This window comes from Lithobates pipiens, unplaced genomic scaffold (genome assembly GCF_037356315.1).
Source record: "Lithobates pipiens isolate NorthernLeopardFrog02 unplaced genomic scaffold, aLitPip1_a1.2 Scaffold_28, whole genome shotgun sequence".
NCBI lineage: Eukaryota > Metazoa > Chordata > Amphibia > Anura > Ranidae > Lithobates > Lithobates pipiens.
Window position 1 is genome coordinate 101,351,357 of NW_027507789.1, and position 15,633 is coordinate 101,366,989.

Genomic DNA, 15,633 nt, shown 5'->3' on the forward strand with positions numbered 1-15,633 from the left:
ATATAAAAACGGTGTTCAAACCACACATGTGAGGTATCGCTGCGAACGTTAGAGCAAGAGCAATAATTCTAGTCCTAGACCTCCTATGTAACTCAAAACATATAACCAGTAAAAAAAAATGTAATCGTCGCCTATGGGGATTTTTAAGTAGCGACGTTTGGCGCCATTCCACGAGCATGTGCAATTTTGAAGAGTGACATATTAGGTATCTATTTACTCAGCGTAACTTCATCTTTCACATTATGCAAAAGTTGGGCTAACTTTACTGTGTTTTTTTTTTTTTAAGCACAAAACTGTTTATTTTCCAAAGAAAAGCATTCGAAAAATTACTGCGCAAATACCGTGCGAGATAAAAAGTTGCAAAGACCACCATTGTATTCTCCAGGGTGTTTGCTAAAAAAACATATATAATGTTTTGGAGTTCTATGTAATTTTCTAGCAAATAAATGATGATTTTTACATGTAGGAGAGAAATGTCAGAATTGTCCTGGGTGCTCCAGAACACCTGATGGCGCTCCTTGCATGTTAGGCCTCTGTATGTGGCCACACTGTGTAAAAGTCTCACACATGTGGTATCGCCATATTCGGGAGTAATAGCAGAATGTGTTTTGGGGTGTAATTTGTGGTATGCATATGCTGTGTGTGAGAAATAAACTGATAATATGACAATTTTGTGAAAAAAAAAAAAAGTAAAAAAAATCTTGATTTTGCAAAGAATTGTGGGAAAAAATGACAACTTCAAAAAACTCATCATGCCTCTTACTAAATACCTTGGAATGTCTTCTTTCCAAAAAGGGGTCATTTGGGGGGTATTTGTACTTTTCTGGCATGTTAGGGTCTCAAGAATTGAAATAGACCGTCAGTACTTCAGGTGTGATCAATTTTCAGATATTGGCACCATAGCTTGTGGACTCTATAACTTTCACAAAGACCAAATAATATCCACCAATTTGTACTTATTTTTACCAAAGATATGTAGTAGTATAAATTTTGGCCAAAATTTATGAAGAAAAAATTACTAATCTGCTAAATTTTCTAACAGAAACAAAGAAAAATTCATTTTTTTACAGAATTTTCGGTATTTTTTCTTTTATAGCACAAAAAATAAAAAACCGAGCGGTGATTAAATACCACCAAAAGAAAGCTCTATTTGTGTGAAAAAAAGGACAAAAATTTCATATAGGTCCAGTGTTGCATGACTGAGTAATTGTCATTCAAAATGCGAGAGCACCGAAAGCTGAAAATTGGTCTGGTTATTAAGGGTGTTTAAGTGCCCAGTGGTCAAGTGGTTAATCACTAACTAGTGAAATGTGTGGTAGGTGATATACCAAAAAAAAAAAAAAAAAACACCAAAAAACAATGAAAAAATACCCCTCCCTCACCTGGCTGCTGCACACACAGAAAATACGTTCACTTCACATATAAAATATACATAACAAAACAGTGTTGCACTTCCTAAATAACTTCCAATAAATCCTTAAATAAGTATATGTGATTAACTTGCAGTATAGCAAGATACTGAGTGCACAATCGAATATTCATGTTCCCTGACTGGGAATAGTGAAAAATACACAATAATGAAATATATGCGTTCCCTCAGTGGGAATAGTGAACAATAAAAAAATAAATAGAATAAAAATAAGAGTCCGTATGCACAAAAATAATCCTCAGAGTCTTCTGCACAAAAAACGCATAACACACCACCAATGCATAAACGTTGAAGAGAGGGAACCTGCTTTTTCAGACTTTCTGGGGAAACAGGGGTCAGAACGTGAGGTGAGCGGCTAGGATATTGAGGTGGAGGAGAGCACTTGCATTTTCTACGTTTATGCACTGGTGGTGTGTTGTGCGTTTTTTGTGCAGAAGACTCTTATTTTTATTCTATTTATTTTTTGGAGTGTGTGGACTTTATCTTTATTGTTCACTATTCCCACTGAGGAAACACATATATTTCATTATTGTGTATTTTTCACTATTCCCAGTCAGGGAACATGAATATTCGATTGTGCAGAAAAACAGGTCTGCTTCAGTTGAAGTTTAGCACAATCCAGGCACGGGCCCCCAAATGTTTTGCTTGTGTCTATCTAGCAAGGTTACTTTGTGGTATAAGCAAGGAAGCTGAGATCTCTGCAGTGTGTAAAAGTGCTTTTACTATACAAAAATGCTGTACATACAAAATGATTACAATATTAGTAATACAATACAAGACTGACAGATATCTATAACAAGCAAAATGCCTAGTAACTAAACAGCCTATGGTCTGTAACAGTAGAAATGGCTGATTACATATGAGTCTTTTGATGTTAAAGCATGATGAGCCCTCTTAGCTTATGCCTGACAACCCCTTTTATGTGTCAGTCTGTTTACCATAGTTACCAAACAACAGAAAACATACCTGTTTACTATAGCTTTAGAGACAATTGATGAAACTTTCAACAGTTCCCATTGTTTAGGACAGCCTATGTATTCATTACCAAAACATTAGTTTGAGAAACAGCCTCAAACAAACTCAAACGAACCTGATTTCTGTTTCTGTGAAAACTAGTCTGATGGAGAAAATAATACATTCTCTCTCTCTCTCTCTCTCTCTCTCTCTCTCTCTCTCTCTCTCTCTCTCTCTCTCTCTCTCTCTCTCTCTCTCTCTCTCTCTATATATATATATATATATATATATATATATATATATATATATATATATATATATATATATATATATATATATATATATATATATATATATATATATATACACACTCATATCAAATGCAACACCCCTGCTGATCCACTGCCACTGGATCTCCTGAGCTCTTCCGATCCTCTCATCGAGTGTCTTCCTCAAGCGTCACCCCCATGTCCCTGCTGGGTCCATAGCTTGGCACTCACAGACACTCTTCAACCGTCACCTCCACTGGCTGGGTACCTGTTTACTGTAGCTGTAGAGACAATGGACTGCTGAAACTGTCAACAGTCCCCATTGTTTAGGTCAGCCTATGTATTCATTACCAAAACATTAGTTTGAGAAACTAAGCCTCAAACAAACTCAAACGAAACCTGATTTCTGTTTCTGTGAAAACTAGTCTGATTACACTCATATCAAACGCAACACCCCCGCTGATCTACTGCCACTGGATCTCCTGAGCTCTTCAGATCCTCTCACTGAGTGCTTCCTCAAGCATCACCCCTGCATCTCTGCTGGATCCGTAGCTTGGCACTCACAGACACTCTTCAAGTGTCACCTCCACTGGCTGGGTCCCTGGCTTGACCTCTGCTGAAGTTACCCAATTCTTCACCATCCCCGGTTGGTTTGAATACTACTCAAGTACTTGCTTCAGCTACTCACAGTGGTCCCGGTATATTTTTATTCCTGTATAATGGTCTTGGGTTGTGATTCTGAACAACTCCTGTTAGATATGAGTGGCAGATAGGTATTCACCTTTGCTAGACATAGGACCACATACTCCCTTAAAATGCGTATCTTTGATGTGTTTCCCAGCTTCCTCAGAAGAGTATGTCATGCTACAATAGATGAGGAAAGACTGCAGACTTGATACTGGCATGGTTGGAGACCGGAGACAAGTTGCAGATTGTCAGAGATAGGCAACTTGTTACAAATAACTGCCATTACAGACCCTTACAAGTTAGTGCTCCCTAAAGACCCCTAAAAATTGCTGCCATTGCATTTGATAATTCTCTTGGCAAGGTCCATTATAAAAGGTGCAAAAATAATAAATGCACAGTAGATAAAAAAGTAATACAATGTGAAATAAATAAATAAATTATTGATCTAGTAAAACCTAGTGCACTAAATATTTTAATGAACTCTTAGGCAAAGAAAATACTTATTACTGACTGCTGAGGCTCGAAGGCACCAAGGGGTTATGCATGGTCCTCCTGCCTTAGGTGGGACACCAGGGTGCTAGAGATTTAATACACCTCTCAGGGATAATATTTTTAATGCTTGTGTTACTGGATCTGCCTATCCATTGTGGCCATTATAATGGGGTCCCAATCTCCTATCTGAATATTTTATTTTATATGATAGAAAATACAACAACATTCACTGGAATGCACAAAGAAGGCAGGAATGCCAAAAAATCCCAAGAGGACAGGAACAGAGTTGGGAAACTTTGGCAAACGCGGGATATACGCTAGTAGAATTTTGTTCTAAATTTTTAATTTTAAAGTAGAATTCCTACCTTCAAAAAAAATAAAAGTCAGCAGCTACAAATACTGCAGCTGCTGACTTTTAAAATAAGGACACTTACCTGTCCAGAGTGCCTGCGATGTATTCTCCCGAAGCCGACCCCTCCCTCAGCTCCAGGTGGTGGTGCTGACATCTTAATAAAGGGAGTCAGGAAGTGAAGCCTTATGGCTTCACAGCCTGTTTCCCTACTGCGCATGCGCGAGTCGCGCTACATGTTTTGACTGGTCCTTGCTGTCTTCTGGGACCTGAGTGCCTCCCAGAAGACAGTGGAGGTACGGAGGAGTGGCCGGACATGGTATAGTTCGAGGAGGATACTGCAATGATCTTTCGCTGAAAGTGGGAGAAAATGCCTGCTCCCCCCCCCCCCCCCCCGAAAGGTGGCAAATGTGACACCGGAGGTGTCACCAGATAAGCGGAAGTTACATTTTTGGGTTGAACTCCGCTTTAAGTATGATTATTCAATTTTTGAATGGTTAGTGGGGTCAAATCAATGTTCTTTTTTCAACCCGCAGTGATGAGAAAATTTGAAGGAACGGGATGGAAATTTTTTTCAAACAAATTTCTAACAGTATGTATGATTTTCATCCAGTAAATGTTTTAAGCCGAATGTAAAAATAAAAATACATTTTATTATGACAATAAAGTTCATGTCCAGGGGAGAAAACATTTCTGATGTAAAGCTACATAGTTAGGTTGAAAAAAGATACTAGTCCATATAGTTCAACCAATAAAAATAAAAAATAAAATGAGGGTGAGCCTCAAATATATCCATTTTGCAAATAATAGAATTTCAAGAACAAAATAATATCCAATTTTAGACTGTGGCTTAATTTGACTCAACAGAGGAAACCTCACCCGGCCCAGACATGGAAAGGATTGATAGATTGATAGCTCTTACTCAGTTCTGTGGGTGGTGGTGCATGGCCGTTCTTAGTTGGTGGAGCGATTTGTCTGGTTAATTCTGATAACGAACGAGACTCCAAATGTAGCCCTCAAACTTTCCACTCGCCTACTCGCATTTTGTGAGTGGAAAAGGAGGGCCGACTAACGTAGGCGGCTTGGGAGTGGGGGGCGAGCACCGCCGGCATGCAGGGTTGAATGGGATCCGTTCTCCCAGTGATTGAGGAGGGGAATAGAGAGGAGAGCAGACGGCTGGATTATCAGAGAGCGGGGACATCACTGTAACAGCTTACATTTCAATTGCCACGTGTTCCCCGCACTCGCTGTCCAGCTCTAAAACTTTTTCCGTCGGAAATACAGACAGAAAAAGTCTGGTAGAGCCCACACAAGATCGGATTTTCCGACAACATAATCTGATCAGACTTTTTGCGTCTGAATTTCCAACCGTGTGTATGGGGCATTACAGCGATATCCCCTTTCTCTGATAATCTGGCCGCCTGTTCTCTCTCTTCCCATGCACTGGTAGACTGCATTGATGGACACAGGCATGCTGCATTGATGGACGCAGGCTGCATTGATGGACGCAGGCTGCATTGATGGACGCAGGCTGCATTGATGGACACAGGCTGCATGATGGACACAGGTAGGCTGCATTGTTGGGCACAGGTGAAGTGGCATTGATGGACACAGGTAGGCTGCATTGTTGGGCCCAGGTGAAGTGGCATTGATGGACACAGGTAGGCTGCATTGTTGGGCACAGGTGAGGCTGCACTTTTAGGCACTAATAAAGCTGTTGTTAATATTCATTTTTATAACTTAATTCTGCATAAAACATTTAAGTGTAATTTCATGAGATAATTTATGAGGGTGTATTTAGGGGCGGGGCAGGGTAGGGGTTGGGTGGGATAACTGGTGTCAAGTAACCCTTGAGGCCTGGCTAGTAGCTCAGGACTTGAAATTTTTAGCCCTGTCCTAATGTATATTTTAGGCAATACAAACTAGTCATTCAAAAAAAGAGCTCTGCTGTAAATAAAATAATGTATATAGTTTTAATATATTGATTTCACTGGCTGCACAACCAATTACCACCTTTACCTACTTCTTTGTAGTGAAGCAAACTGTTACGTTTCCAGAGTAGGGTAGCAAATGGACAGTTTAACATATCAAAAAAGGTTTTTTAAGGTAAACCAAGACTAAGAGAGTGGGATGTTAACGGTGCAATAAATCAACATTATATTCATAATAAAAAATTACAAAATTTATTTATACATAATTCATAAAAACAGAGCAATGATCTGTATAATCATACTGAGGTTATATACAGCTTTGTGGTCCAATAGATGGTAAAGTTGAGGTAGTTGCGATTGATTTATCCCGACATGTTTCGCTTAATGCTTCATCAGAGGATAAGCCAACTACCAACATAATAAATTCAAAAAGAGAAAACATAAATTAATTTCACAAAATACATTTCTTTGTACATAATTCATACAGGTAATCGGCATATATAGTGTTTAAAGGACACGAGTAAGGTTCAAAAAAATGATGGAAATATGCTCACCCCCATTTTACCGACCCATTCGTACCCCAGGAAAAGTTATATAACTACCAGATGGATAGAAGAATGCAGGGCAACAAGTACAGCAGCCAGGCAATATAGCTGGAGTGGGACAGAAAAATTATATCATATGTCAGCATACTATTTATAAATAAGAGCTATGTTGTTATTTTATTTTATACTATAGTCAATATATAGGAGTAACCTATAGCCTTTTTAAAAATATTTTATTTTAGTATAGCAATCATTTTCAAATTTTTTGCATTTTTAATTTAAATAAATATTTTATACTAGTGGAGCCCAATTATTGTTTATTTAAATACATCCACTTACATTTACTGACGATAAAGTAGAATTTCCTTAGTATGTTTTATTTCCCAGGTTTTATATTATATCCACCAAAGTATATAGGGAATTCTCCTTCAGATTAGGATAAGCCCAGAATGATAACACACTCACATGGGCTCTACAACCTGTATTACACGATATCTAAGAAAGAAAAGTGCATTTACCATTAATTGAAGTGTGGATAAAGAAAGAAATTCATTTTCAGCAATCAAATGTTAAAGTTACTAACCAGCCAGCAAACGTGGACTTCCTCCTAGCGCGGCTCCCCCACAATAGAGCCGAATGTTTTGTGTCCCAATATATATACTGCCGTCCATCGAGCCGGCGTCTGACGTCACCGGCTCGATGCGGACGTAAACAGCGGCAGTGCGCATGCACGAGAGAGCCATTAGGGGAATCTGGAGACTACATTTCCCACAAGGCCTCGGTGCAAACACCGGTATTCAGGGAAACGTAAACGAGGGGACAGCCAGAGCGCAGCTAACGCAATGCTCTGGCTAGCATCCTCATATTGCTCCAGGAGTGTATGTTTCCCTGTCTCGCACGCAGGGACCACCGCTAACCGATGGGCAGCCCGCCAAATCAGATATAATCCGATCCAGCAAAGGTGCCCTCGGGCGTCCATATGCTCCTCTCCAATGCCAAAGTGCCAAAAGCTGCCGACCAGGAGTCATGCATCATAATTACATGCGATATTCAAACAATCATGAGTCGCATGACAGACCGCACGTGGGGAATGGAAAAGGTTTATAAATAAAAACCGATGGAAGAGAAAGAATATAAATAAATAAGGGGGGGCAGAAAAAAAAATATATATATACCCCAATATATCAATCGGTACAATCGCGATAATGGACCAAATTAATAGCGAAGTCCGTATATATATTTGTTGGAAAACCCCATTTCGTGTCCCAAAAACAAAATTCACAATCTATTTTAATATCAATAATATGAGGTATCACAGACAAATATAAATATATCTGATATATCAGAATGATATATAATTATATAAATAATAATTAATAAAAAACAGGACGAGACAAGACAGGACTAAACAAGGGAAAAAACACAGCAAATATCCTCCCCCCCCCCCCCCCCCAACAAATCAAAGACCCCAGACCAAAGATCCTCAAAGAAATGATCGATAACTCAAATTTTCATTAAACCCAGGAAATATTATTGCTTTTAACTTATATATCCATCTTGCTTCTATTTGTAAGAGTTTTTTGTCAACACTCCCCCCTCTTGAAGAGAGTGGGACATGATCTAACGCCTGGAATCTAATATAGTCTGGGTTAAAGTCATGATGTAGGCCTATATGCCTACCGATTGCTGTGGTCATTTTTTTATTAAGGATTGGTTTTATATGGTCTCTCATCCGTATTGCGAAGGCTCTTTTTGTTTTGCCTATGTAAAATCCTCCACACCGGCACTGTGCCAAATACACTATGCCAGGTGTGGAGCAGGTCACACAGGATTTCAATTGGTGCCAATTTCCATTTGGTAATTTAAATCTACTACAGCTAGCCATATATCTGCACATATCACAATGTCCGCATGGGTAGGAACCATATTTCCCTATTTTGGATTCATTATCACAGTCAATATAATGACTATGTACCAAACGGTCCTTCAAGGAGGGAGCACGTTTGTAGGTAATCTCAGGGTATTCATTCACATATTTCTTCACCACTGGGTCGGCCAATAGTAGAGGCCAAAATGCCTGTATTATATCTCTAAATTTCTTATTTTGATTAGAATGTCGGGTAACTAATCTTACAGTTTTAGCTATTTTAGCAGTTTTTTTAGTAAAAATAAGGGTATTCCTATCTTTTTGTTGGACTAGATTATATGCTTTTTTCAGGCATTTATGGGTATATCCACGTACTATTAGCCTATCATGTAACTCTCTAGCTGCTAATTTATAATCTGATTCCTGACTGCAATTTCGTTTGAGCCTGAGATATTGACTATACGGTATAGATCTTATCAGGGATGGTGGATGTGAGCTTTTGGCATGTAGAATAGTATTTCCAGCCGTCGGCTTCCTAAAGATAGAGGAGGTCAGTAGGCCTTCAGAGTGAACATGAATCTTTAGGTCTAAAAATTCAACCTCCCTTCTGTCATATTTAAGAGTAAAATAGAGGTTATAGTCATTAATCAAAATTTGTTGGAAAAATTGATTTAATTCAATTTCAGTCCCAGACCAAAAAATAAGGATATCATCCAAATACCTATACCAGGCAAGGACCTTTTCAATCATTGGTATCATATCTTCTCGCGAAAATAGTTCTTTTTCCCATCCCCCCAGGTACAGGTTGGCATACGATGGGGCACATTTGGTCCCCATCGCAACCCCCTGCACCTGGAGGTAATGGGTCTGATCAAACTGGAAAATATTGTGTCTAAGCACAAAGTTCAACAGTTAAACTACAAAGTCCGTATATTTAGCACCTCGAGGGCCTCTTTCACTGAGGAATGTCCGCACAACTTCCACCCCCCTATCATGGGGGATGGCGTTGTAGAGACATTCCACATCGACCGTGACAAGCCAGCAATGTGGGGGTAAAGACATTCCCTCAATTGTTTTAAGTAAGTCTATCGTATCCTTAATGTAGGAAAATAGTGATGTAACGTGTGGACGTAGATAGTTATCAATTAATGAGCTACTGTTTTCCGTTAAACATTGGCAGCTAGATATTATTGGTCTTCCTGGAGGTTCTAATATAGATTTATGAACCTTCGGGAGCGCATAAAAGGTAGGTATCTTAGGATCTTTAGTATTTAGAAATTCCCAGGTATTTTTGTCAATAGTTCCTGATCTGTATGCTTTAAATATAATATTGCGGAATTGCATCTCATAATTAGTAATTATCGTAGTTGAAATAGGGCGATACCAATCTTTATTTTTTAAATACAGTTTAACATATTTTTCAGGTTCAGCTATCCTCGTCTAAAAGGGAGAGGGGGAGAGGTCCACACATGGGATATGTTTTCAGATTTTGACATATGTTTAGCAGAGACATGGTTACAGCATAACAGCATGATGTCTTTCTCACAGAAAGCACCAGAGTTATTACAGCATCTTATATAGCAATTTAGATATAAATAGTTTTTATTAAAGATCTTTAAAGCAACTTGTTGTTAGTTAATTTTTTTAAAGCCTTGCCTGTAGAGAAAAGTCTTAAAACCCACCACTGGTCGGTGCGCTGTTGAACAGCCAGTGTAGGTTTGCCAGAGAACCTCCAGGAATTGTATGTTTTTGTTCAATCTGAAAGGCCCTATGTCACTATACAACACAATAATAAGGGAGCCGATGGATGGAACCACAGCTTGCAATGGAGAACCAAGCATCTAGCACACCTAGAAGTATGTTGGATGCATATGATTTTTCAGCCTGCATGATTCTGTAATAGAGCGAAGATCAGTGAGGTGGGTGACAGGACAGGGAAGTATCATTTTATTTCTACAAGTTGTGCATATGGGAGAATTCAGTTATAACTGTTGCTCAGCACCTCTCGCTGACTTCTAATGTCCTTAAAGTATATGTAAGCCAAACCACTAAAATCACAATAACAACATTAACATGCTAATGTAATATTAAAAGTAATCAATATTTTTAAACTGACTTTGTTGCAAAAATGAAATACTTTAGGAACAGAGTCCTTGCTAGAAAGAAAGCCAATATCTCCCATCACCTGTATTGCCAAACATCACTCCACCGTCAATTTCCTGTGTCTCCGCTTGCACTTAATAGTTCCTCCACCAACTATGTTGCAATTATATATTCTTTGTGGGAAGTTTTGCTATTAAAAGGTTTACTTTTTGTAACAGAGTAACTTAAAAAATACTTTTACAATTACATTAAAATGGAAAAGCAATACACATGCATTGGGCTAAATTTTCAGTTGATTAATTGCACCGTGTTGCAATGCAGATTATGCATTATTGAATGCACAGATATGAGGCTAGCCTAAATTGAATCTGGGGTCAAAGAAATATAGTTACCCGCACTGTAGATAAGTGAAGCTCACAGGGATGTGTACTTGTGCAACTGAGCAAGTCTTTTTATGTCATGAAATGTGACACTTACATCACTATATCTTGTTCTCAGCACAGACTGACCCAGCCCTGGAACGACACAGACAGTGTTGGATGGATCACTTGGACAACACACTGCCTATGGGAAAGGTGCTGTCCACCACCATTACAAAGTAAAATCGCCCATTGCGACATATTTGCTAGCTCTCCCTTTTCTTGTAATAAATTTACATTTTTTTCTGAGAACAAAGAAGACTTTCTTTTGGCAAAAGATATTCTATTCTCAGTGCAACCTATAGATAAAAAGATGAAAAAAAAAAACACTTCCAATTTGACCAATATTAGATTTAAAACAATAGTGTAAATAAAGTTCATTCTAGAATTTGTATCATTTTATAATAACCCTAAAATAACATTGCTGGCACAGAGCATGCAATGCTCTGTGCCAATGTGTGGCACTAAGAATTAGGCAATAAACTAAAACTCTAAAAATTGTAATATATATATTAATATACAATAAATAAACAGATAAAAAAGATAATTAAATAAAATATCCCCAATTATAGTGAAGGTGCTCATTAGCAGATGGAAAAAGTGTAAGTGCTCAGTGTGTTCTGTGCTGGGACCAATAAGTGACCTGGAGGATGGGGTAAATAGTTCAATCTCTGTATTTGCAGATGAGACTAAGCTAAGCAGGGCAATAACTTCTCCGCAGGATGTGGTAAACTTGCAAGAAGGTCTGAACAATTTAATTTGGTGAGCAACTACATGGCAAATGAGGTTTAATCACTTCAGCCCCGGACCATTTGGCTGGCGAAAGACCGGAGGACTTTTTAAAATTTGGCACTGTGCTGCTTTAACTGGTAATTACGCAGTCATGCAATGTAGTACCCAAACAAAAATTGCATCCTTTTTTCCCACAAATAGAGATTCTTTTGATGGTATTTGATTGCCTCTGCAAATTTTTATTTTTGTTGCGCTGGAAAAAATTTGAAAGAAAATTATATTTTCTACTTTTTGTTATAAGAAAAATCCAATAAACTCAATTTTAGTAATACAAAATGAGGCCAAAATGTATTCAGCCATGTGTCTTTGGTAAAGAAAAAAATGTCAATAAGCATATATTTATTGGTTTGCACAAAAGTTATAGTGTCTACAAACTAGGGTACATTTTCTGGAATTTACGCAGCTTTTAGTCTCATTTCTTGAGGTGCTAAAATGGCAGGGCAGTACAACCCCCCCCCCCTCCCCCCAATTACCCAATTTTGGAAAGTAGACACCCTAAGGAAATTGCTAAAAGGCATGTTGAGCCCAATATTTTATTTTTTGTCCCAAGTGATTGAATAATGACAAAATAAATAAACATTTTTACAGAAAGTTGTCACTAAATGATATATTGCTCACACATGCCATGGTTATATGTGGAATTGCACCCCAAAATACATTTTACTGCTTCTCCTGAGTACAGGGATACCACATGTATGGGACTTTTTGGGAGCCTAGCCACGTACGGGGCCCCGAAAACCAAGCATCGCCTTCAGGATTTTTAAGGGAGTAAATTTTGGATTTCACTCCTCACTACCTATTACAGTCTTGAAGGCCATAAAATGCCAAGATGGCACAAAACCCAGCCAAATTACCCCATTTTGGGAAGTAGGCACCCCAAGCTATTTGCTAAAAGGCCTGTTGAGTCCATGGCATATTTTATATTTTGCCACAAGTTGCGGGAAAATTATAAACTTTTTTTTTTGTTTTGCACAAAGTTGTCACTAAATGATATATTACTCACAAATGCCATGGGCATATGTGGAATTACACCCCAAAATAAATTCTGCTGCTTATTCTGAGTACGGGGATACCACATGTGTGGGACATTTTGGGAGCCAAGTCGCGTATGGGGCCCTGAGAACAAATCACCGCCTTCAGGATTTAAGGGCGTAGATTTTTGATTTCACTCCTCACTACCTATCAGTTTCGAACGCCATAAAATTCCAAGATAGCACAAAACCCCCCCAAATGACCCCATTTTGGAAAGCAGACACCCCAAGCTATTTTCTGAGAGGCATAGTGATTATTTTTCAGCTCTCATTTGTTCTTGAAAATGAAGACATTCTTTGTGACAAAAAGTGAGATCTGCAAAATACTCACTATACCTCTCAGCACATAGCTTGGGGTGTCTACTTTCCAAAAATGGGGTCATTTGGGTGGGTTTTGTGCCATCTGGGCATTCCTTGGCCTCCGAAACTGTGATAGGCAGTGAGGAGTGAAATCAAAAATTTACACCCTTAGAAAGCCTGAAGGCGGTGCTTGGTTTTCGGGGGCCCGTACGAGGCTAGGCTCCCAAAAATTCTCACACATGTGGTATCCCCGTACTCAGAAGCAACATGCCTCTCAACAAATAGCTTGGGGTGTCTGCTTTCCAAAATGGGGTAATTTGGGGGGATTTTGAACTGTCCTGGCATTTTATGCACAACATTTAGAAGCTTTTTATATATTTTTTGGGGATATTTATTATAGCAAAAAGTAAAAAATATAGATTTTTTTTCAAAATTGTCACTATATTTTTGTTTATAGCGCAAAAAATAAAAACCGCAGAGGTGATCAAATACCACCAAAAGAAAGCTCTATTTGTGGGGAAAAAAGGATGCCAATTTTGTTTGGGAGCCATGTCGCAAAAGCGCACAATTGTCAGTTAAAGCGACGCAGTGCCGAATCGCAGAAAGGGGCCTGGTCCTTTAGCTGGAAAATTGTCCGGGGCTTAAGTGGTTAATGTGTATGCAATCAGGCAGGCCCTTGTACTACATGGTTTTGGTAAATCTGAAGGAAAAACTCAGCAGAAAATATGATAGTGTGTATGGGGCTTTACTGTTATGCCTTGTACACACGGTCAGAAATTCAGACGGAAAATGTCTGATCAGACCATGTTGTCGGATAATCTGACCGTGTGTGGGCTCCTTCAGCTTTTTCCGTTGGAAAGTCCGACCAACACAATTTGAGAGCTGGATGTAAAATTTTCCGACAGCATGATCCGATGTGCGTCAATTACGATCATGTGTAGCCTAGTTGGACGGACAAAGTGCCACACATGCTCAGAATAAATTCTGAGACTGAAGCGCTCGGTCAGATAAAACTAGTGTTTGTAATCGATATAGCAGATTTGTCACGCTGCAATGTTAAAAATTGTTTAATGCAGCGTATTCTCTTTTTCTTTATAATACTACAAGAATGAAGTTGTTTTGTTGCTCATATTCACACAGACTTCTCCAAAACTTATTTCTTTATTCTTTTTCCTGATTTCATGAATAGAATATTTTTATTCGTCAGATCTCCCGAATCAATTTAAAAAATGTTTTTGTTTAAATTTTGTGGTTCGTTTTTTAATCAAGATCTCCTTTTTTTGACATTTTGCTCATCTTCGTAATTTTTTTGGTGTGTTTTGTGTGTCAACTTACCATAACACCATTATTATCTTTTTATTTTATTGTTTTATTTTTTAATCTTGAGGAGGTTGTTTGGTGTTGGTGCCCCTTGTTAATTTGACTTGGTATTTTTGAAATGTACCTGCCTACTCACAAATAAACTGTCCTTTTTGAAGTAAAACACATAGGCAAGTATTTCTTGAACCAAAAAAACCCTTTATTTAGGTGTCATAAACAAAGAGGGAGGCAACGCTGGAGAAACTAGGGAAATTGGTGAAGCCTGTGGCCCCCAGGGCACACATCAATTATTAAAGGCAAAAATTGGTGGCCTGAGGAGTACATATCTAAGGGAAAACAGTCTGGTCCAGAAGTCCAAGAAATTCGAAACAGCAGCAGATGACATCTATGTCCCCAGGCTGTGGTCATATAAGAGCCTGCATCTTCTGTCAGACCAGACTGAACCCAGGTCATCACACTCTGGTCTTCATTCCATGCTTCCTTCCAGGCTGTGGCTGTGGTGCTGGAGGTGTGGTAGAAGGAGGAGGAGGAGGAGCATGGTCCAAGTCGCACAAGTGCATTGTTTGTGTCATTTGGCCTTTCAACCCCATATTTAAAGTTTGGAAAATTATTTCCTCACACATGAGCCATTGCCCCTCCTCCATTTGGTCCAGTTTGCATGCAGGCAAGGCTGCAAAGGCCTCTTGATATGTGGGGGTGGCATTGAGGGCTGCAGAAGCCTCCCTAATTAGACTGAGCACCGACTCCTCCACATTCCCCCCCCCCCTTTCTGCCCTTTTTGGGTGGAAGGCGGAGGGGAGGGACCTGTAACTGAGTCAAGCTCCTAGGCCTGCCCACCTCTTGGCTGCCACTTACCCCTGCCTCCTCCTGGCTGCCACATTCCACAGCCACCTCCTGGCTGCCACATTCCATACCCTCCTCCTGGCTGAGGTCTTCCTGTGTATGAAAAAAGGACATAGTTTTAGTTTTTGGTTCATCAAACACACACAATTTTCAGCTCTTGACTGTTGCAAATTGTTAACAAATAGAAAAGACTATCATTCTGAGCCCAGCATTTTTCATTTTTGGCCCAAATATTTTGGCCACTACTGTCTATTGATATGTAAAACACTTTATAAAATCAGCAATTAGTGAGCAAAAATCAA

General features: G+C 39.0%; 1 protein-coding gene and 1 long non-coding RNA gene across 2 annotated transcripts in view; one reads left to right on the forward strand and one right to left on the reverse strand.

Moving 5' to 3' along the window:
- LOC143935542 (melanoregulin-like) overlaps positions 1 to 15,633 on the forward strand; it is a 204,442-nt gene that overhangs the window by 81,581 nt on the left and 107,228 nt on the right. The gene's annotated exons all lie outside the window — the stretch shown is intronic.
- On the reverse strand, positions 6,350 to 6,767 carry LOC143934876 (uncharacterized). Its single transcript, XR_013263405.1, has 2 exons — positions 6,666 to 6,767; positions 6,350 to 6,519 (listed from the first exon to the last, which is right to left on the reverse strand). It is a non-coding gene; the product is annotated as an uncharacterized LOC143934876 (long non-coding RNA).